Source organism: Lycorma delicatula, chromosome 5, assembly GCF_047948215.1.
Source record: "Lycorma delicatula isolate Av1 chromosome 5, ASM4794821v1, whole genome shotgun sequence".
Taxonomy (NCBI): Eukaryota; Metazoa; Arthropoda; class Insecta; order Hemiptera; family Fulgoridae; genus Lycorma; species Lycorma delicatula.
In genome coordinates this window covers 105414540-105439620 of record NC_134459.1, presented here as the reverse complement: position 1 = coordinate 105439620, position 25081 = coordinate 105414540, and the positions used below count along the sequence as shown (strand labels likewise).

The window sequence follows — 25081 nt, the reverse complement described above, 5'->3', positions numbered from 1 at the left end:
CCCTCAAGCAACGATGGGATATAAATAAATTTTTATGATAATTTTTTGTTTAACATAACCTTAAACGATCATTCAAACAACTTGTTTCATTCATAGTATAAAACTTATTAATTTTTATCATATCTGTAAATTTTAGACAAGTTGTTTTTTAACAGATGGTTTTCAAATCCGATGTTCTTTAAAATTCTTTAAAGACACATTTAATAACTTAAATTAACTAAAAAAGAAAAAACTATTATTAAAAGAAGAAAAAGTTGGTTATTAAAATTTTACAAATAACAAATTAAGAAGAGAAAAAATTATTTCGCTTTGAGAGGTTCAATTAGAAAAACTAAAATTAAAAGAGTTTAAATTTAGTTTTACACAGATTCTGAAATTCGTGGTTTAGATGGTCACTTGAAAACTCCTAAAAATTATGAGTACTGAAAAAATTAAAAGTTAAATTTTTTTCAGCAAAATATTTTTTTTTTTTAAATTTCAATCCTTAACTGATACCATTGTTTAACAGATTAAAATTCTTTGTTATATACTGAAATGGGTGTATTATGAAAAACATTTTGCTGAAAAGAAAATACTAATAATAATTTTTTTTTTAAATGTTAACACTTAAAATTTCTAAAACAATTTTTGAAAAATGTTATTTTTTTAAACCTTTTTATAAAATAAAAAAGAACTTGACCGATGTAACGTAGAATCACCTATAGTCTATATTTTAATGGAATATTGCCCCAAAAATTATTCTCCTTTCAAAAATATTGGATGCCCTCAAACCTTTTAATTAGAACTTTTGTATAAAACTGGTATACATGTGTAGGTCAGCCCGTCTAGCCTTTAATAACTTTGCTTGCAGGACCGTCATGAAATCCTTCTACGTACGTAGAATTATGTTATCAATAACTTTATCGCTTACGAAGATGAACCAAATTTTCATCGGAATTACTGGTACAATATAAAGTATGTACACATATCAGTTTTTTTATTGTTAGAAATCTTTAAATCAGTCCGTCATCAGTGGCCGAATGAGTCAGCGTATGGTATGGCATTGAGATATGTGTAGTCGCATTTCGAAATTATCATATGCCGTTTTCATTTATTTCCGAAAATATTATTTATTTTTCACTGAGAAGCTTATAAAATTAGTTTTCAATAAGTTTTTTTTAATATTTAACTTTTTGTAACAATTTTCGATATTTTAATTAGCCCTTCGTAAAAGAATTTATCATTTTATTTTAGAATTAATAATGTGTAATTATGCTTTTCTTTATTTTAAATAAATTACATATTATTGTAATTTTTGTTCTAATTTAATCTCAATTGCTAAAATGTAGCTAAAATGCTACGTAAATTGTGTTACTTACTTTTATATATATGTATTACTGCTTCATTTCGAAACTGTTTAGCATTAAAATAAACAGGAAATATGTTTAAGTAAAAACTATACTGCTACATTAAAAATATAATTTATAGTTTTCATGTTCCGTTAAATTCATGCGCATGTATACTAAAAGAAAGTCGCATGCGTACTTACTGAAATACATACAATCACAAAATGTAAATACATATACTCGTAAATGCATTAATGGATTGCCATTGCGTTGTATAATGTAAGATTTGTGACTATTTTATGTTAGCGTCTTTATATTTACTTAACATGTATTTAGAAGCAAAGCGTGAAATTTTACATAATATATTAGTGAGACATTATTGTACCTTACCTGACCTAAAAGGTCGTAAAAAGCTTGTACATTTTTCATCAAGATATATATATATATATATATATATATATAAATATATATGGCTATTATAAAATATATTTATATAAGATGCAGCTTACCAGAGTAGCATACTTGTATCTTTCACGTCAAGTAATATTATTAATGATTTTAGAATATTGTTAAAATATTTTTTACCTGAATGTGAATAAAGTTTATGGAAATTTTACTCGTTCATTTAAGTCTATAATCTTAAAACACGTGCTAAATGTTGTTACATGTCGTTTTATTATCTTTTACATTATTTTAACGGTTTCTTTCATACATGTACACATTCAGTACGGATAAATCAGATATCCTGCTATATATAATATACCTTTATAAACATAGATACACGTGCACGCACATAGACAAACATAAAACTCCTAAGCACTTAATTTTTTTTTTATAATAGCATAAAATGGTCATCATTCCGTGAATTCAAAATTTCAAAGAAAAAAAGCTCAAGAATAGTACACAAATAATTAAAATCTGAAACTGTTAATAAGGCGACTAATTTTAATTTTTAATTGCTAGTTTGGCGAATAAAAAAAATCATTAGTTAGATTGCCTTTAAAGAGAACATTTTTTTTTTAATATAGAAAATCAGCACAAAAAAAGAATGAACCACATGGATTGACCAACTAACAATTCATGCTGAGAATTTATGTAGTAAGCTAACCTTTCGCTTTAGTTAGATTCTTTACAGTTAATCGGATTGTTTTATTTATTCATTTATTTTTTCTAAAACAGTTTTATTTTTTTTATATTAGTTCATAAGGGTGTTGGTTTTTGTTTATTCGGTATGACTTTTGAATTTTTGCTAACTTTTTAATTAAATGTTGCTTCTCTATTTGTTATTTTAATTTTTTTGTTGTAATCGATTTCCTGATAATGGTTGTTTAAAAATAGAGAAATACGCATCTGACTGTAAATTTTTAATTTTTTATCAACAATATTAGAGCGTTTCTTTCTGATACTTCATTTTAATAACCGTCTACCATATTTCTTTCTTTATAATTTATGAATTCCCTATTTAAAACAACAAATAGGGAAATAACAAATTTCCCTCACCTGTCCTAAACACAGCCTCATGTCATCTACATGTCACATCTTTTTTTCTAAAAAACAGTTTTTTTTTGTTTTTTTTCATCTATGTGTTTAACAAATGACCGGTTAACTCAAAGCATCATATAATTATTAAAAATAATTAGTGAAAACGTTTTACACTCTACCTATTAAACAGTTCCAATAATCAAATAATAAACATAATAATTTGAAGAAATATCTTGTTAGAATCTTGATAGAATTGAAGATGGAGATATGAATAATAGGTTAATTACCATTCTTTTTGTTCGATTACAAACTAATTTCTGCTTGTTATCAAGCTAATGAATATATCTGATTCCAAATGCATTCAATAAATAATCTTTCGTGTGTAAATAAAATAAAATAGTTAAAATACTATTTAGTATGTAAACTTATTTTGATGTAATAATATTATTTAACAAAGATATAAAAAAATTTAAATGTAATAATTATAATGTAATAAAAACTTTTTTTAACAAATAATATAGTTACTTAGAATTTGGTAATAGATTTTTACCTAGAATTTTGAAGTCAATACTTTTAATGTAGATTTCGTATAATTCTTGCTCACTCAAAGAAATGCTGCAAATTAGATTATAGGTGAAAAAGATTGCAGTTATTCTTCACCTAAACATCTGACAAAAGGTTGTTTTAATTAATACTAATCGATAGTCATTTCAGCCCCTTATGGAGTCGCCGTTCGCTCGGGCTTGCTTGGATGGGCGGCAGCGAAGCAGGGGGACTCTGAATCCTCTAATCTGTGATGGCCCTGGTGATTGATGAAGACTGATAGAAAAGATTTGAAAAGTCCCGAAACCGGTGGGGGGAAACCAGAAATGGTGTACTCCCATTAGAGTGGGCAAGGAAAAATAAAAATCCAACCGGTGACCCAACCTGCCATGCCGGACATGCAGCCGGAAGGTGGGAGGGTCGTTTGAGTTAAAGGACACCCACCGTTATCGAGCGATGCTTAGCTGAAGGTCCGATGCAGGGGTAGGAAGGAAAAAATTATAAAAAAATAAATAAAAAATTGATAGTCATTTAAAGCAATGCGGATGTAATATGCAGAGAATTGATGATACTTGTAAAACATTTTAAAATGAATTAACCAAAAACACCTTTATAATTTATTTCTTATGGCTACAAGAAATACTTTTAGCTATAAACAAATTTGGAACATATTTATACATTTGTTTTGTTTATTACTGTACGTAAAAGTTGTGAAAAAATCAATATTAGTTTAGTTCATCAATAGCGGTGATGTAATTTTTTATATATTTTAGGCAGAATCCAGATATACAACCGTTAAAAAAATTCGAATATATTCACATCCAAAAAATTAATACAACTTCTAAATCACAAATTTGTAATTACTGTAAATTTTTGTAATGATTCAACATTTAACAAATTTGAAATTTGTTAAAGCATTTAAAACAACAAAATATTTTATTTTTTAATTTTTGGATGCCGTGAATGTGGCTCAAAAAGTATTACGGAGTGCCTCTCTTACCAAATATCTGAGAAGGATCCATACATAAAACATACGCCATACTAATTATGTGTTAGTAGGTAGAGTCAACATCACACACTCACAGGCGAACGAACACACATACATACAACTTACAAAAACAAATGGATCGAACGAAAGAAGCGGAGTTTGTTATACTAACCTGATTCAGAAGAATTTTTCTAAAGAACAGGAAAAGTATCGTAATTCTCGATGAGGTCATGATGCTTTTCACACCGTTTCTATGAGTTTATTACACTTTAGTATGTAATATTAAGAGGTATTTCTCCACGAACTTTGATAGTAAATCCATATAATGTAGTTCCGAATCTTCCATTACATGGTTGTTTCCTTTAAAATTATAAACTAAAAAATAAATAAGAATATACGTATTAATTGTAGGCACGTAGGTTTTTAAAAGAATCTACCTACCTACAATAAATTTTTTCTAATAAATAAATAAATTCGAAGGGAATTAATTTTTTATGTTTTTAAACATATATTTTTACAGTCTTTTTCTTCTCTTTATTTTGGATATTGCATTATATTTCTTGTTATTTAATTTTTTTACTAAGTATATCATTTTTATTTATGGCTTTTAAGTAATGTATGATGTGTGCGTGTATTTCATGGAAATAGATTTGAGCTATCTGTTTGATTCCAAGTATTAAAAAATATAAAACACTTGAAATCTTAAATATTTTTAACAGTTAACATAAAAATTCAACAAATTTATTTCCGATCACGCGGTTAATGCCAGGTTCGGGAAAGTACTACAACTTTAGATTGTTTCTGATGCACGGCTTACACATACAACTTAATTAAAAATATTTATCATTTTATTTAAATACAATATTTTTAATTGTTAACAAATGTACCAAACAAAAATATGACCTTAATTAGACGAAACCATAAGATAGTGAGGATGTGCTTGCTCTACAGCCTCATTCCCTTGACCTTTTAAGTTGAAAATGTAATGGCATCAAAGCCCCATGTATAGAAGTAGTCTGGCCAAGTTTGGTCCAAATCGGTCCAGTAATTCTGGAGGTATGAGATGATCTAGAGGCTAACACCGAACACACACACGTACCTACTAACATTAATATCCAGAAAATTTCCATCCGGTTTTTTGAGTTTCTTAGGTGTCAAAACATCAAGATCCGGTGAAAACCGCATATGCCCAAATTGTACCGATTACAGTAATTTCCCTTCTAGAGCTATACCTCTGCTATAAAACAACCCAGAGTGGGATAAAATCTTAGTGCGGGAACCATCATGGAACTATCCAATACTCACAGCCTGAAAAAACTAGCTTCGTTGTGTTTGAAATTACTCATAGTTATCAATATTATAGATAGTTATTATCAATAACACTGATCACGTACATTCACAATAGTTATAACTTTTTATGACACAGGTTTAAATACTTTAACAAGCGTTTTGCATTGAAATATCAGTGGAATTACTATCTTTTCTGTTCACATTTTCCCGATTTTGTAAGATTTCCAAATGGTTGCTTTCCATGTTATATAATTTTTTTTAAATAATGATAAAACCTGGAAAATAATAATTTTCTTGTTTGAAAACGATAAAAAATACACGTAAATTAAATGTTAGCTAAATGGAAAAAAGAAAAAGATTTGATTTTACATTCTTTAATTACAGGAATCCTGCAATTTGAATGTCTTTGTAAACTTCTTCGTATTTTCACTGCTTTACTTATTTGGGTCAAGGCTTACATATCTCCCGAGTTTTTAAATTTTGGAGACATACAGTAATATAGATTGAAAATAAAAGAGTTATCTGCTTTTTCTTTCTTTTTGTTATGAAAGAACGGGCATTAACAGCCATGGTTATTAGCCCGATGAAAATTGGTAGTGTGTGAAAAGTGCTATGCCTTACCGCCTTACCGGTATTCGAACCCAGGACCTCCGCACGAAATGGAGAGACGCTAACTACTCAACCACGGAAGTTATGTTTAGACTTAACTTTATACTTTAATTCAAAGTATTTAAAATAAAATTTTAATATGTCATTAGCGAATAAATGAGCTTTTGGTTTATATTTAGCAACTCCTTTCTCTTGTTTAATATATTTGTACGTGTTTGTATACATAAATAAACCGGTGTAGTTTGTTAACCGATGAAAATATTTCAAGAAAGAAACTGGAAACTAGAAAAGGAGTCTGTTTGTAAATATATTAGAAATGTCGGAACTCTTGACGTTTGATCGTCAGCCGTTAGCACAGCTGTTTTATAAGATACAAACCGCTCCTGCTGCTTCTATAGCTGCTGGTACTGCGTGACTTTAAATGAGATCTCTACCATTATTATTTTATAGTGGTAACAGTAGTTTGTAAATGAATCATAACCCGTTGTTAACTGAACTGTGGTAAAACTAAACTAGTTATTATTATTATTATTATTTCGTAGATTATCCCATAAGCATACTCCATTTATAAATTGCAATGCACAAACACATTATTTATAATAAGACATGATACACGTGCTGATTGATATCCTGATACGCTCATATTTCATTGTTATTTTATACATTATTCTTGATTTATATCGTAACTGCTACATAAATTTAAACATAATTGTTACGACTTAAAAAATAAAATCATAGAATAAATGATAAAACAGGTGTGAAACTTAAATAATATTACTTTAGTTTTATCTACAAGGAAAACTACTTTTTAGTTTTTAAAATAAAAAACTTGAAACTTTTCTTCAAATTAAAATATAATTTATGTTCGAAACTAACAATAAAGTAGCATCATAAATGGCAATACCATATTTAGTTCATAATCAAAAACATTGAAGTTAAAAAATATTAATTTGATTTTGTTAAGTCATAAGTTTTTTCATAAAAAAATTTTGAATAAGCGATTTAATACATAATCATATTAGACAACTAAGGACTGACGATAAAATTAACAGACCTACAATAACAGTTTCCTGCAAAATAATTAGTGTTTATTGCCATCAGCTTTACAGCTAGTTTAATATTTCTAATGTAAAATGTTTAATGCTGGAAAAAGCCTAGACAGATTAAGAGAGGTGTTCTTAACTAAGTTTTACTTTAAAGGGCTAGTATTTTATACATTTGGGACGATATTATCATAGTATTTTTTTAACCGATTACTAAGTCCAATAAATTAGTAGATGGTCCTGTAATGAAAACTGATTCTCTGTTAAATTAAATTTCAGAAAAATTATATACAGATATTATAAATAATAACACTGTTTTGACTAACATAAGACATTTTCACTCTTTATGTAATAAGAGATTCTTACGTTCATTAAAGATGAGGAATATTATTTTCTTGTAAAAAAGTTATAATCGTAAGCCTACACTACAAACATCACCGCCCGGCATAAACAATTATTACTAATTATACACAACAAGCATATATATTTTAGATGTGTTTTTATTTGTTAAAAACAACTATTGCCTTATTTTTAACTATAAGATGGCTTTTAACTAAATAGACGATTTGTTAGATTACCAGCCAGACAGTTATTTATTTTGTAACTGGTGTTGCCAAAAGAAATAAAAAGGAGAACATTAAAAAAAATTCCAAAGGAATAAAAGCACTTTCCTTTCAAAAAGAAAATTTATAAAGACTGGTTTTTGTTGTAATTAATAAAATTAAAAAATTATATTGTTTTTACGTAATTCAAATATCAACTATAATAATATTTTTAACTACTAAAAATATTTAGTTTTTCAACTAAATATTTTTAGTGTGTATGATGTAAATAGTGTTAAATAAACTAAACTAGTCAAAGAAACTAGTAATGTGAACTAGTGTTAAACACTTAATTGCTTAAAAAGTAATATAAGAAAAATAAAACTATAATTTTATAAATAGTTAAATCAATAAAAACCGCCAATGTACTTTCCCGTTGAAGTCCGCTACTGTAATTTTTATTGCATGTTCATCGTTCTAGTTTTTATTATTTTGTTCGATAATTTTCAAAAAATAATAAATTATTTTTCGTACATCATAAATTTATCGCAGATCATCATTGGCTTTTTTCGTTAATAACTCTTTTCTAGTATCCATTTCAAGGATTTAATAATTCTAGCTGGCCCACAACCCTTTGTAGTCATACAGATTGTAGAATATAATTCGAACTGCATATTAGATGAAGAATATATAACCTTTATTTTGTTAGTATGGTTGAATCGGGCTTCCAAGGAATCAAAAAGTAGTAGAAAAGTAGATTAACAATTAAAATTTGTACAAAAAACCAACAGTAAAATAAAATATTAAAAGCTGTAGATACATTTAATAAAAACTTTAGTTAGCAGACATTATTCGGAAAAGTACCATTAAAAGTATCACATAAATTGTTACTTACGTTTGCATATAGTAAATGAAAACTGTTCAACTCGCGACAAACTTCTTGAAATAACAAGACGTAGTTTTTATAATTTTTAAAATTAATGAATTAACGATGAAACAAATCAATTAATTTAATGCACTCAAAATACGTTTTAATAGATGCTTTAGATATAAAACATAAATACAACTCACGTAAAACAATGCAAAATAATACACTTAATACATACAATTTTATTAAGAACTATAAACAACTACAAACCGCACGATAAAAGATGCAGATAATAAACTGCCTGTCCAGTCCTGTCGATGAGCCGCGTCGCGGCGCAGTAGCATGCGCCGGTAGCGTCAATCTAACATCAGTAACCCACCAGCAAAGATACCTTTGTTTTACAAGTTTATACATTGTTATTTTCTACAATGTTGCGTTAAAGCACTCTTGCCTATCCTGTTTAACAATTTAAGACAGCGTTGCGAACACTTATCTTCAATCCATCTAATAACGTTTATAAAATAAAAGAAAGCGTAAATGTTTGAGTTGTAATTAATATAAAACATTAATTTTATAAGTTAATCAGATTACTAAAACATAAGTAATTTGTTGTCAAGAAGTTTTATTTATTAATTTTTTAAGGATTTAAAATTAACTGAATAAATATTTAGTTATTATTTATTATTTACGATTTTTGTATACCGTAAACTATGAAATAAAAATAATCTCACCCAGGCTTATCAAGGAAAATGAGAAATGAAATGTATTTCCGGTTGCCTTCATTTAATAAATTTTTTTTTAACAAAAAGGTTTGCACATCAGCACCCTGAGCCACCGAAATTCAAATGATATTAGGTCCTACAAATTATACCTTTCTCAGTTCATGGCAGGCTGTGGTTGAGAGAATGATTAATACTCTAAACTAGATTGGTGTCTCTTGAACCACAGATGTTTTACGAAAATAGAGATAAAATAAAATTTGAAGCAAATAATATAAAACAAAAAATTAGTATACCCCTTTCGTTTTAAACCAGTTGTGCGTTATTGATGCGTTTTTTAAACTGACTCAGTTTAGTTAGATAAAAATTAATAAGGACCTATTTTAAAATATTTCTTTGTAAAAATAAAAGTAAATATTAATTTTATTGAACTATTCTAACAGTACATTTTTAATTTGCTGGTGACCCCTTCCTTAGTAGCAATCTTTTTAGCTTAACTACTCATGCATCAAAAATCTTAACTAGAATTCTGTGCAGAAGAATTGAGAGGATAGTGGAAGAAATGTTAGGAGAAGACCAATTTGGTTTCAGGAAAAGTATAGGGACAAGGGAAGCAATTTTAGCGCTCAGATTAATAGTAGAAGGAATATTAAAGAAAAACTGACCAACATACATGGCATTTATAGACTTAGAAAAGGTATTTGATAACGTAAACTAGAATAAAATATTTTAAAATCTATATAAACATTTCATATAACAATTCTACTTATGACGACAAAATTTTATGTTTTTTAAGAATAATATAAAAAATGTTTCTGAAGATGGAATTCGTTTCTGAAAGCGCTAGGACGCATTAAAAGATTTACTGGTAAGTGGGTTTTATATTTTAATTATTTACTTAACTAAATTAAAATTATCAATGCACAAAGATTATTAAACAAACACAACACAAAAAAAAATAGGAAATACCCACTTTAAATATAAGAATCCGTTCGTATGTAGTTCTGTAACTTGGTCACCGATCACAACTTACGTTCCAAAAAAATAAAATGACAAATTTTTTTTTCTGCAGCTCTTACATTACAATATTATTTATGTATATTTTAATTATCAATATTTATTCGTTCCGCAAAATAAACATAGTGAGCAACTTGTAATTTACACAGAACTGTTACAACTTATTAATATTAAATTACATTCATATACAGTTTTTCTAAAATGGTTGGGTATTCTTTTTCGGATTCTAATTGTAAAACTAAACAAAAAATATGCTTAGGAAAAATGGTAATGTCTCCTTCGTTCTCCCCCTATCCACCAATTTTTTATTTCTATATAAAAATTTATATTTCAAGTTCCGATTAAGGAATCACATTTATATTTTGTAAGCGTCTTTGTAATAAAGCTTTAAAATTAGCAAAAAATCAGCACTTTAATACCTTCGCAGATTACAAAATGGCGGCAATTTTTATTTTTCAATCCGTTATATCTCCATAAATATAAATTTTATCAAGATGTATGTTACTGCTAAAATATTAAACCTTTTATTTTGAACAAAATTACATTTTGTTTAATTTTAATTTTAATTTAATTTAATTTAATTTTAATTTAATTTTATTTAATTAAAAATTAGCCAGTCGATTGAACAATGGAACATCAATGGATGTTTTTCAAACATCCATGAGCTCCAACGCTTGGTACATGATGTAGACCCGATTTGTATATGTCTGCAAGAAACGGATTTCCGCCTAAATGAAAATTTTAAATTAAAAGGATTCGATATATTTCGGCGAGATCAACCGCCAAATGTAAGAGTTAGAGGTGGAGTGGCTGTATTAACATCGACTAGAGCTACCACCGAAGCGGTTGTTCTAAACACAAACCTACAAGCGGTCGCCGTTAGAATGAAGCGTCCGCTCCAGGTCACTGTCTGCAGCATATACTTGCCGTATTTTGATTGGAATAAGGATGACATAGCAAGACTAATTTCCGAGCTTCCCCCATCTGTTTTACTGGTGGGTGACTTTAACGCTCATAATTCTCTTTGGGGATCGGATCGAGTAGATCCCCGTGGAAGAGAACTGGAAGGGTTCCTGATGAATTCAGAACTTATTATTTTAAACGACGGATCAGGAACCTTTTTCAATGCCAGAGATGGATCGACGTCCTGTATAGATCTTGCACTTATGAGCGGATCGATAGCACCGAGGTACAGCTTCCATGTCATAGACGATCTGCATGGAAGCGATCATTTCCCGGTGCAAATTGTAACTGATGTTACAAGAACAATATATCCCATCCCTAAAAGATGGTTATTTGAAAAGGCAGACTGGACGAGCTTCACAGCTAGAACGATACTCCCAGAAACAACTGGAGTTATCGGAGACGATGTCGACGCCATAACAAATGCAATAATTGAGTCGGCATCGAGATATATTCCCAAAACATCTGGGAAACTTACGAAGAAACCCGTTCCATGGTGGAACGATGAAATAAGTAAAGCTATAAAAAGAAAGAAAAGGGCGTATAACGCCTTTAAGAAGCGTCCTAGTATAGAAAATCTTGTTGCCTTTAAGAAATACAGGGCGTATGCAAAACGTCTTATGATACACTCGAAAAAACGATCCTGGCAGCAATACGTGTCATCCATTGACAAAACTACTACTGCATCAGATGTTTGGAGGAAAGTGAAGGCGATTTGTGGGCGTAATGATTTTGCTCCCATAGCTAGCCTTCAAGATGAAGATGAAATAAAAGACACTCCATATGAAATTGCAGAGCTGTTATCCAATCACTTCGAAAAGGCCAGCAGAACGGCCAACTACGAAGAAGATTTTCGTACTAAAAAAGAACAACTTGAAGGTCTACTAAACTTCAGAACTGAGTATAATTACTCATATAATGTACCTTTTAAAATGGAAGAATTCCCGAAAGCGTTGGAAATAACAGGTAACACAGCTGCTGGTCCGGATGAAATCCACTATAATATGATCAGGCAGCTGAATACCACTGCAAAGCGTAGATTATTAGAACTTTATAATAGAATATGGCGGGATTGAACGTACCCGCAGCAGTGGAAAATAGCTCATGTTGTTCCAGTACCAAAGAAAAATAAAAATTTAACAGACCCCAATAGCTATCGTCCTATTTCTTTGACGTGTGGTATGGGAAAAATACTGGAAAAAATGATTAATAATCGACTCGTCTGGGTTTTGGAAAAAGAAAACCTGATATCACCGTATAAAGCAGGTTTTCGGCAATACCATTCTACCACTGATCAAATGATCAGCTTAGAGGACGTTATATATAACAGCTTCATTAAAAGGAAACATTGTGTCGGAGTCTTCTTTGATCATCAGAAGGCTTTCGATATGACCTGGCGTCATGGTATAATGCTCCAGATACATGAATGGGGCATTCGTGGCAATCTGCCTATACTGCTCAGCAACTATATGAATGACCGTACTTTCCAAGTACGAGTCAGTAGCGAATATTCATCTGTAAGAAATTGGAAAATGGCATACCACAAGGTTCGCCGTTGAGCGGTACCTTGTTTACCATTGCCATCAATAAATTGATATTAGCCATTCCAGCAGAAATCAGCAAAAGCGTCTATGTTGATGATCTGGCAATTGTGTATGCCAGCAACAAGACTTCTATGGTGAGGTACAAATTGCAACGAGCGATCAATGCTCTAAATGAAGTTGCAAAGAGTAACGGATTCCAATTCTCACCAGAAAAAACGTGCTGTGTATACTTTTGTAGGAAGAGAATTCCTCATCAAAGTCCTTCGTTGACAATTGATGATAATCCAATACAATATAAAGACAGCGTAAGATATTTAGGACTAGTATTGAATAAATCCCTTACATGGGGATTACATATACAGGACTTGAGCGATAGATGCAAAAGAGCCCTAAACATTATAAAATGTCTATCGAACTGAAATTGGGGCTCAGACAAAGAGACATTATTGAGATTGTATAAAGCATTGGTTCAATCTAAACTAGACTACGGATGTATCGTATATTCATCCGCTAGAAAGTCGCATTTAAAAAAGTTAGACGTAGTTCATAATAGCGGAATAAGATATGCAACAGGCGCTTTCCGCACAAGTCCGGCGGCTATTCTGATGTCTGAAGCCGGAATAATGCCACTACATTATAGAAGGGAGATCCTCTTGTTAAGATACGCAGCAAATATATGGGCTTATCCTGCTCATATAAATAATAAATTGTTTACGAATCATCCCATGGCTGCATTATACGAACGTCGTGCTACCTATTCCAAATCAGCCGGAATTAGGTACCACGAATTAAGAAATAAATATGAAATTGCCATTCCAGATACATTGGCAATTTCTACTAGAGAAATACCGCCATGGCTCTTGCCAGCGGTAAATACAAGTTTGGATCTCTTTCAAGGAGAAATAAAAAAGAAACCAGCAGTGATCATCCAGCAGGAATTTTTGGCAACCGTCAGTAGCTACGAAGAACATATTAGAATTTATACTGACGGTTCTAAAACCGAACATGGTGTTGGATGCTCAATATATGTAAATGAAGAAGCCCACTTTTGGAAACTGCCAGATGTGGCCAGTGTCTACACGGCAGAACTCACTGCAATTCAGCAAGCTCTTCGCTACACTGAACACTATTGCGAAGAGAGAGTGCTAATATGTTCCGATTCATTAAGTGCACTTGTCGCAATTCGGAACAAAAACATTAAGGATGTCCTAATAGCAAACATCCTGTCCATTTTATACGTTCTAAAACAACGAGGACAGCGATGCGTATTTGTATGGACTCCGGGGCATGCTGGTATTACAGGTAATGAAATCGCAGACGAAGCTGCCAGAAAGGCAACAGTCTGCGATGATTTGGATGCATTTCCTGTAAGCGTGGCAGATGTTAAAAACCGTCTAACAAACATAGTAAGAAACAAGTGGAACGCTGAAAGGAGGAGTTTAAATACAAAATTAAACTCAGTAAAAACTTCTCCTTATAAATGGAAAAGCGACTTTAAGTTGACTCGCCGTGAACAAGTAGCGGTGACCAGACTTAGAATCGGTCACACGCGATTAACAAATTTATATTTGTTAATCGGCGAAGTGAGACCAATGTGCGGTGTTTGTAATAAAACACTGACAATCAAGCATCTAATAGAAGAGTGTACTATATATGAGGACCTCAGAAAGAGGTTCCGTCTTACAAATAATATTAGTGCTGATCTGGATAATGGAAATGAAGAAAATATAGTTGCATTTCTACACGCCAGTGGACTTCTTAAAAGTCTATAAAATGAAAGTTTAAAGCTATGGTAAAAGATACTCTAAGCGGTAGTTTATATATATATATAAAGAAAGAAAGAAATGGTATTGATAAGTTTAATTTTAATTTTAATTTCATGGTCTTTTGAGAACCTTATCTCAAATTTTAATATCGGGGCCCTTTACACCCCGTAAGTGTTTGTGATTGTCCTTGTCTTTTATGTCTTAAATGTTTTGTGTAGTTTGTGCTTTTAAATAAAATGTAAGGGCCCTTTACACCCTTACATATGACGATCCAGATGGTGATAGTAATTTCTTTTAAAGATTGTGACGAGGGCTAATGACCTTAGCAGTCGATACCCGTAAAATTCCAGATAAAAAAAAAATTACATTTTGTTTAAAAGGCTGATTACCGAACGAGCAGGGAATACTAGAATAGTCTATGCTAGAGCCGGTAGCCGTGCTGCCGTACCAGTTGGGCACCTCATCTCACGGATTATGTAAATGTAATTAGGTGGGCAACATAGGGTTGTCCACCTTATAGCTGCACTTACAATTTACGCCTTGATATTTGTTGCACAGCCCGTAACCTACACTACACAATAAAAACTGTTCGCTATTAGCGTTACTTAACTGAGCACTGTTTGTAACAAAAGGCAATCTAAACCCCACAGGTGTAACACTGCACTTCACCACTTTCACTTCCGACGATATGGGCAGGTTCATGAATTCGGCTTTCAACAGGTACCATGTTATGATGTTCACTGGAACGTAGGCTAGCGGTGTGGTAACGAATCCGATGGATTTGTACTGCGCAGGCTTCGCCGGAGTCTTTCCTGACGCCTCTACGGCCGCCGTCCACTGCGCCTTGCCGGTCATATGTTTGAACTAGTAACCGCAGGTCCACATAAAGCGATGGTGGTTGAACAGCAGCTTGCCCTTTTTGAAATTGGAAACAGGACGGTGGATGAAATCCGTTCCTGACGCCCCGGCGTTATGCGACGACTCCTTCTCTGTTTTGGCTACCTTAGCGGGTGGAGGTCCATCAGCCATCTCCACGTCTGCTGTCCGGCTTCCCGACATACGTGGATATAGTACTCCAGTAACGGACTCCACTCCGTACTTGATCGAAAGACCTGCGGCACCGACAAGGCTGTGCCAATTGCCAGTCCTAGCGAAATCCCCAGCAAAATCGCCGATCGCCCGTCTATCAGCTGCACGTATATAATGATGTTCTGTGGCCGACTCGTATCTGAGGTCGTGCTCAAGCGCGATCTGATCATCGATGTCTACCGGGGGCCCGTTATCATTGGGTTTCCAGGTTTCCAGGTTTCCGAGGTAATTATGTCCGGGAAAATTCATAAGACACTGTCCGGCGGTGGCTGTGCACCGCCTTATATACACATTCCTCCGCCTTTCTCGAAACCACCACATCACCGCTACAAGATCAGGAACTGGTCACTTGTTCGGATCTTTCCGAGAGAAAGATGCATCCTCGCGCCGAACGACCGAGCCGCACGGCCGTTGATGTATCGGAAGTTCGGAGCGTTAACAATTGTTAAAAGTTATAAGATATGTTCAAAGTGTTCAACATTAGAAATTATACAAGTCTCCATTCTTTTTCTGAAAGATTGTCTTAACCGTTCAAAATGTTTGGGAGTATTCCTAATTTCTTGAAATCCATTTTGAAGATCCTCAATGTTGAGTATTGGAATTGAATAAACTATATGTTTCAAATTGCCTCACCGGTAGAAGTAAAGAGGGTTTAAGTCAGGTGATCGGGCAGGTCAGGGCACTGGCCCTTCACGGCCTACCCATTTTGTCATGGAAAATTTCATGCAGGAAATCTGATACCAACTGACTGAAATGTGCTGGAGCTCCATCGTGGTAAAACCACATATTTCCTCATAATTGTAGAGGTTCCAAAAAAATGTGATAGATTTTCGGCAAATGAGCAAGATAATTTCCTCCATTTAAATGATTTGGTATAATGACAAAACCCAAAAGATATTCTTTACAAATACCTTCCCGTATGTTCAGGAAAAATCTTTGTTAATGGCTACTTTGGAAAGTACCATAAGGATTCTCATCGCTCCAGATACGTTGGTTGTGATAGTTTTGAACACCATTCCTGTTGAAAGAAGCTTTATTTATAGATAGTTAACATGATCTAACGATGATGATGTTATCATAATGAATGATGATATAATAATAGTTGCTGAGTAAAATTATTCAAAAGTGAAAAATTAATAATTGTTTTATTATTATGTAAAATTGTTTTTTTTTTATTATTATTATGTTAAATTTTATTGTGAGAAAACTATTACTTAATTTGATACTAATTTACAACATTATAATTAACAATAAATAAAAACAATATTTAATTGAACTGAACGTAAAGTGGAGAACAGACACAAACTTACATCAATTTTCTGCCATAACTCGGCTGTTTGTTAACCGATTTTAAAAAATAAAATGTCATCTTGTTCAAAATAAAAGGCTTAATATTTTAGCAAAAACATACATTTTGATAAACCTTATATTTATGGAGATATAATGGATTGAAAATAAAAATGGCAGCCATTTTGTAATTTGCGAAGGTATTTAACTTTTGATTTTTTGCTAGTTTTAAAACTTTATTACAAAGACGGTTACAAAATATTAATGCGACTCCTTTATTCGAACTTCAGATATAAATTTTTATATAGAAATAAAAAAAATGGCGGACAGGGGGCGAACGAAGGGGAAATTACTATTCTTCCTAAAGATATTTTTTGTTTAGTTTTTTTAGTAGTATCCGAAACGTATAGCACATCAATTAAGAAACACACTGCATAATTTAAGCAATTATTCTATTAATTAACTGTAGCTAACATTAGATATAAATGAAAATTACTAAAATTTTCTAAATAAGCTGTATTCTAAGGTACCCCTTTTAAGAAGTACGAGTACACTCTAGTTTTTAAAATCTGCTAACTCTTGCAAATTTTCTCGGATATTTAATATATATATATATATTCGAGAAAATTAAGAATTATTCCTTTCTCATAGAATTATTTGTTGCTTTTTAACATTTTCCATTCAATTCTCTCAAGCGTAATATTTAACTAGTAACTTAATTACAAAATAAAATGAATATTTGTTTAAAATTTTTGTTTGTTAATAACAACGCACAAAAAGAAATCTGATGAAGAATTTTCAAACTTTAATAGATAATCCATTCCTATATCTTTGGTGAAATAGTACATTCCTTTATTAGGTGATATATTTAGTTAAGACTTAACAGTTTATTTCCTTGTCTAAACAAACAACGACCTGAAAATATGATAATGTAGAATTGTAATCTCCTCACTATTTTGGCTGCATAGGATAAAAATGATAAATAATTTAATTTATCAAAACGTATGGGCTGAAACGGTTTTATATGTATATAAATTTCTCGTTGAATATATATATATATTCAACGAGAAATAAACTTCTTTCGATTAAATTACATTTTACTGTTACATTCTTATTTTGAACTTAAAAAATCAATTTATAATTTAAAATATTAGGTCACAAAATAATAAATAAAAATATTTTTAACGTGTACGTAAATTATTTTCACCTATGGTTTTTTAACAGTATTATTTCTCAATTTTCTCTTGTGTTTATCTGTTTAACTTTCTCTTAAAAGATTTTGAAAACAAGTTTATTGGATAGATTATTAAAAATAAATAAAAAATTCCCACCGTAATTATAAGTTAACTAAATCCATTAAAATATAAGTAAGTTAACTAAAGCTTATTTGAAAAGATTTTTACTGACACTAAATTATAACTGTTCCAGTTCAGCTAGTGTGTATTTCGACTACTCCACCAACAATCCACAATTTTTACGTTTAAATGCACTCGTATGTGCATAAGTACGCACGGATACAGGCATTTTTATTATCGCAATTAAAAACCTTTTTTTTATACAAGTAACGGTTTTTGTACTTTTATCTATTTATGAAACAAATTAAACGAAATGAAAACTTTTCTACAAATTAACAATTACTTATATCACTTTATTAGTGATTATCTCAAGTGAATACTTTTTCCTGTTTAACCTCCAGGAATCAACGTCAGGTATTACTTCAGAGAATGAGGATGATATATATGAGTGTAAGTGAAGTGTTAGTCTTGTACAGTCTCAGATCGACCATTTCTGACATGTGTGGTTAATTGAAACCCAACCACCAAAGAACACCGGTATTCATGATCTAGTAGTGAAATCCGTATAAAAGCAACTGCCTTTACTAGGATTTGAACGTTGGAACTCCCGACTTCGAAATCAGCTGATTTGCGAAGACGCGTTCACCGCTAGACTAACCCGGTGGGTGGTTAAGTGAATACTGGTTGGTTATGATAGCGCATTGTATTCGATTTCGTTGTTTTTTTCTGTTATTTCGTTTCGTTATTGTTCTTGTTATTCGTTAGTTGTTCCGTTTACTCGTTTTTCTTTCTTTTCGGTGTTTTGTGTTTGTTTTGTTTAATTTCATGTTTTTAAGTTTATTTTTTCGTTTTTTTTTTTAACCTAATCCTGCGTTGCTAGGTTATGTGAACTTTGTTTACAATTGACTGGCTCGAATAATTTCGTTTTATTTGAAATAATTTTCTTTGTTTCATTAAGAAATAAAGTTCATCAATAAGTAGACTATAATAGGACCGACCGTTTTCGAGATATTTGCGATTTTCCGTCCAAAAATTCGGATCAGGTTAAAAAGTACTATATTCTCCCAAAAATTCGGTCACTATTGTACAGAATCTCTAGTAGCATTGGCGCTATAAAAATTAGCCTAGCACTCTGAAAAAAATTGTTCGACTCCCCCTCGATGATAACCCATCCGCTCCCAGTGGTGCCCTTGGATAATAATATTTTCAAGTGCCCCCGGGGCGCCGTTCGGAAATTGGTGCCAGGGTGCGATTGGATGCCACCGTAATATCTAGGCAGCCGCACCTCCGATTTTCACGATTCAAACGGCGTGTGTATCAGCAGGTCGAGCGCTAACTGTTTAATGCATCGGGTACACTCTTGATCGACCAGATCTTGGTTATCCGGAGATTAAATCGTTTACCCTATGTTTTGATTGCACTCACCCACCGTAAAACGTACCGATACGATCTTTCGCTAAATACTCTCAAATCTGTGCGCCAGCGCAGTTTTAAAGTATAAAATTATGAAGACTAAAAAGTATAAAATAAAAAATATATAAAAAAATGTTTTAAACGCCACTATTTAATTAAACGCTCTAAAAGACAAAATATAATTTTAGGATGGTACCTCAGAATGGATTTGACAACAAGCTTTGATGTTGATATGTAAGATTATGTGAAAGTCTCTTCCGAAAGAAATTTCAAACTTAAAATTTGATGTTTTTGCCTATTTTTTCATATGCATAATGAATGGCCTAAGAAGTAGGGTGCTCATGTTTGCACCCCACTCTTATATATTTATATTTTTTTATATCAATCTAAAATTAACAATAATTTAAAAATTTATGATGTGAATTTGTTTATTGATTGGAATAAATATTAGTATAAAAAATACTAAATTAAAATTTATACCGTATATATACCGTAAAATTTATTATACCATATGTTTACTGTCTTCTATGAGTAGCATATTATAACCTCGCTCTAGCTAAGCAACCATCGCCTTGTTCTTACCTGTGCCAATTCGCCTCGACAAGCTATACATACGTACGTACAGATGTCACGCCGAAACTAGTCAAAATGGATTCAGGAATAGTCAAAATGGATATTTCCGTTGAAATCTGAAAGCCGAGATTTTTCGCGATCACAATACTTTCTTTCTTCGTACAAAGAATTAAAAACTATATAAAAAAAATCTAATATGAACACCATATGACTTCCTTGTACGCCTATTAAATTACATATACACATTTTCAAAAGTACACAGAATTTTATCTCACTAATAACTTATGATTTTTTTTCATATTTTTTTATTGTTTAAATTTTAAAAAAAAGTTAAAAAAAGGAAATGAAGTCTGATTCGAACCGATGTGCTATCCCCGTGTAAGACCAAATATTTAATTGATTAAAATTTGATTTGGCTATAACTCTGGAACCAATAAAAACAAGTACAAAACGTATGGTATGTCGTTAGAAAAACTCTCCATGAGGACTTATTACTGCAATTAAGAAAAAGTCAAAATCCAATTGTTTGGGATTTTGGGCTTTTTTGGACACTTTTGGTCCAATCGATTGCAATCAAAAGGGAATGTGCACAACTATATGTTGCAACAGTCCCAAATCTAAAATTTCAACATCCTACGGCTAATCGTTTTTGAATTGCGAGATACATACGTACGTACAGACGTCACGCCGAAACTAGTCAAAATTGATTCAGGGATGGTAAAACGGATATTTCTGTTGAAATCTGAAAACCGATAGTTTTCGCGATTACAATACTTCTTCGTGATTTACAAGTAAGTAGAAGCTAGAATTTAAATGTTGTTTAAATTATTTTTGACATTATTGATGAGAAAACGGTTGTAATTAAATAGTTTTGATTCTTTGAAACTACATACGATATGTCTTATGAAAAGATAATACTGGAGATGAGAGCATTTTTTTAAGAATGTTTCATAAACAGAAATATAATATGGTACAGTTCTTGGAGTCATCAATTACGAAAATGGTTAATAATGTTTTTCATCAATGCCTCTATTATATTTTTTCACAAAACAATAAAATTTAATTTAAGAATAAGATAAACCTGACTAAATTAAAAATTGATGATAATATTAATCTTATTATTAAATGAAATATTCTTAGCAAAGAGGTTTTTTAAATGTTAAGTTAGTATATAAAGTTGCTTATTTTATTCTTTCGATATCTAATATAACAAAACTGTCTAAAATAAAACAGAAACAAAAAAAAATGTATTTTTTCAGCTTTGTGAAGTGTAACAAAAATTATTTTTATAAGATATGCTAATCGTTAATTTGTTTTTATTTGTTATGACTGGTTTTGAGTTTAGCTGTATTTTTTTTTTTTTAAATAAGCGTATTTCTGTTATAAATTAGCGTATCGAATTACTGTGTTGTACCCTCAGTGTTATTGCTTATCTTCAGTGTTACTATTTATTAATAGTGCGCAGATTTTAAATTGCTTACTGCTTAGAAAATTAAAATCGTAGCGTGTTAGTTCATGAAAAACATTCTTTATATTCAGTCTACAAGCTATCTATAGTCATTTTTATACCTTTTTTTACATAATATTACCCTGATTAATTTGTCAAACAAATATGTCCTTTTAGTCTGTCGAATAATAAATAGTTCATTAAATTAAAAAGTCTCTATGGTTTTGTAATATTTAATATATTTTCGAAAATCCATAATGCTTTAATAAATAAGATAGCACTCATAAAAAAAAATATGGTATGACTGAAAAATAATGAGAATTGAGAATATATATCCAGAGTGTCACACGAAGAATAAAAGAAACTTTCAGGACATGTTATACTGTTTAAAATAACGAAAACGTTCATATAAACATAGATCTGGAAACGCTTAGTTTTCAAGTTACAGCTAGCGAAAGGTTTCGCCCGGATTTCTGCTCTTCTAATAAAAAGAAGCCTTATTGTAATTTTTGGGACCCAAATTAAGAAGGTAAAGTTGGTGGTTTCTTATGTAATTTGAGCTGGGAAATGAATAAAACAGGTACCAGAACTGTACTCAAGTAGTTTTTAAAATATGACATAAAACACAAAATTCGGTATCGAAAAACAATTTTTTTGTTAGGTTTGTAGTACAAATAATATCTTTAATAAATGCTAAAGATTTGGTATTAAAACTTTTAGAGAATTTAATTCTGAGAAAATTACAGTAAATAAAAAATAAATAAAAACTTTTAAAAATAGGTTTTTTATTGTAACAAAACAGACTAAAAATAGACAAAAAAAATCGTATTATTATTTCTGTATCTAATAAGTAATATTTTTAAAGCATTTTTTCCAAACATTCTTCGTTGTATCAGCATTTACGATTGAAAGGGTCATTTTCAACGTATTAGTTTTCTATTGTATGCTAAGTAAATCATCATGTAATTCAACATATTCACGTAGCCCAGGCACTAGTACAAGGCGATTTCACGTCACACTGGTTTATCAAAAAACAAAGTGTGGCGGAAAGAAAATCTTTATCCTTTCCGCCTGCAGAAGGTTCAAAATTTGCAGCCAACATATTACCTCCAGTGGTTAAATTTGTGTCATTGGCTTCTAGACAAGGCTGATAAGATAAATTAAATTTTATTTACTGTTGAAACTTTTATGAGAAACGGAATCTTCAATTCTAAAAGTAATCATTTATGGAGGGAAGACAATCCACATGATACTGTGGAAACTAGATTTCACATTAATGTTTGGTGTGGAATAATTTATGACAAAATTCTGGGACCATTTGTTGTCAATTAAAACCTTAAGGGAGATGCATATGTTCATTTCTTGATATTTTTTGAGGATTTACCTTCACAAAATAGACTACAAATGATTTTCCAGCTCAGTGGTGCAATGCCACATTTTTATTTAGTAGCAAGAAATCACTTGATTGCTAATTTCTTAAAATGGATTGGACGTGATGAACCAATCAATTGGCCACCACAATCACCTGACTTAACAACACTAGATTACTTCTTTTCAAGCCATATGAAAACCATAGTATACCAACAAAAAGTTAATATTAAAGAAGAGTTTCTCATTTAAATGCTATTTAATTTATAGTAAACAATCCTGAAATGGTATAGAAAGTGTTTTCAGATCTTTCTTTATATGAACGTATTTCATTATTTTCACCAGTAGAATATGTCCTGAGAGTTTCTCTGTTTCTTCATGGGACATTCTGTATACACTTCGTCACTCTCTACCAAGTGAAAATTGATTTTCTTAATAGTACATTAATGTGTGCCTTGTCACATTTATCTCAGTATTCTTTTGGATGTAATGCACATAAGGCAGCTAAGATAAAAGAGGCACTAAAAGAGATAAAAGAGGTAGTTGATTTCTATGAAAGTAATGATTTTCATTATAAAGCTAACATCTGTAGTAAACAGAGTGAAATATTACCACTAATAAAGGTGAACATCTAATTTTGGTGATCCTGATATGTTAAAGATGCAACAATATATATTGTTTATGAACCAACTTTACTCCTTAATTCCTTCAGTAAACCTGGCTTGTTATTTTGAGAATTGTTACACCAGTTTGAAAAGTAATTTTTGTCCTATAAAAGATTGCCTACAATGGTTTTAGTTATGAGCCTGACATATATTTCATATATATATATATATATATATATATATATATATATATATATATATATATGAAAAAAGAAGATTACATATAATACCTGAATGCATACATAAATTTATACAGATACGAACTCTATACAACAATCAAAGTAGGTTCCAGATCATTGGAGATTACTTCTTTTAATCTTTAATTCAACCACTTTAAAAACAGTTCAATATTTGTGATCCCAAGATAAGAAGGCACATTACAGATTGTGTAGATTTCATTGTGCAGAATGTCTAAAAACAGACTAATTGAATTTATTATTTTTTAACAAAATTTTTAGTTTAAAACTTTAACTATGTTATTAAAAAGTAACATGTATATTTGTTTAAAGTATGAAAATGAACGTTTCTGTCAACACCTTTCCAATCTGTAGTGATATAGGTAACTTGGTGAAATATTATTTTTTAAGAATGTGTTAATTGCAAAAACCGTTTTTTTAATAATAATACAAATAAAAAGAAAGTTTTACCTTTTACATTTATTAAGTTGAAAATAGTTTAGTAAAATTTTTTAAACATTTTTTTTTATTGCTAAAAGTTTATGAATTTTATCTGGGGTACATCTTCATAATACTTATTGCAATTATTTACATATGAAATTTTCTATTAATGTTTTTATAAAAAAATCTCTAATTCTTATTTGAACTCAAAATTACTTGTAAACTATAATACCTATAAAAAGGTTTTGCAGGAAAAAAAATTAAATATTGGCAAACTACAGTTTTTGGTAACATAATTTTTATGCATTTTTAAATATATATTTGAATAATTAAAATTAAATGCACTACTTCCCTAATCTAATCATCACATTCAGTTTTTATTAACAATAGTTTCATTACCAAATTTTATTCATATTTTCTCTCAATTACAAGGTATTTAAATTTATTGGTGTATTTCCTAATATTGACTTGTTTTCTACATTTAAAAATATATGTGCCTATATCTTTGATGTGATCAATATAATTAGATTTTTGTTTATTATGTTTATATGCTTAAATAAGTTTGAAATAATTTTTTTTGTTTGTCATCCTTTGTAAAATTGTTTACAGTTTTGCTCAACACATTTTA

The 25081-nt window shown here is 30.7% G+C and overlaps 1 protein-coding gene across 1 annotated transcript in view; it reads left to right on the top strand.

Annotated features, from left to right (window-relative positions):
* The window catches only part of Sb (serine proteinase stubble), a 443865-nt gene that overhangs the window by 381083 nt on the left and 37701 nt on the right, over nucleotides 1–25081 (top strand). The gene's annotated exons all lie outside the window — the stretch shown is intronic.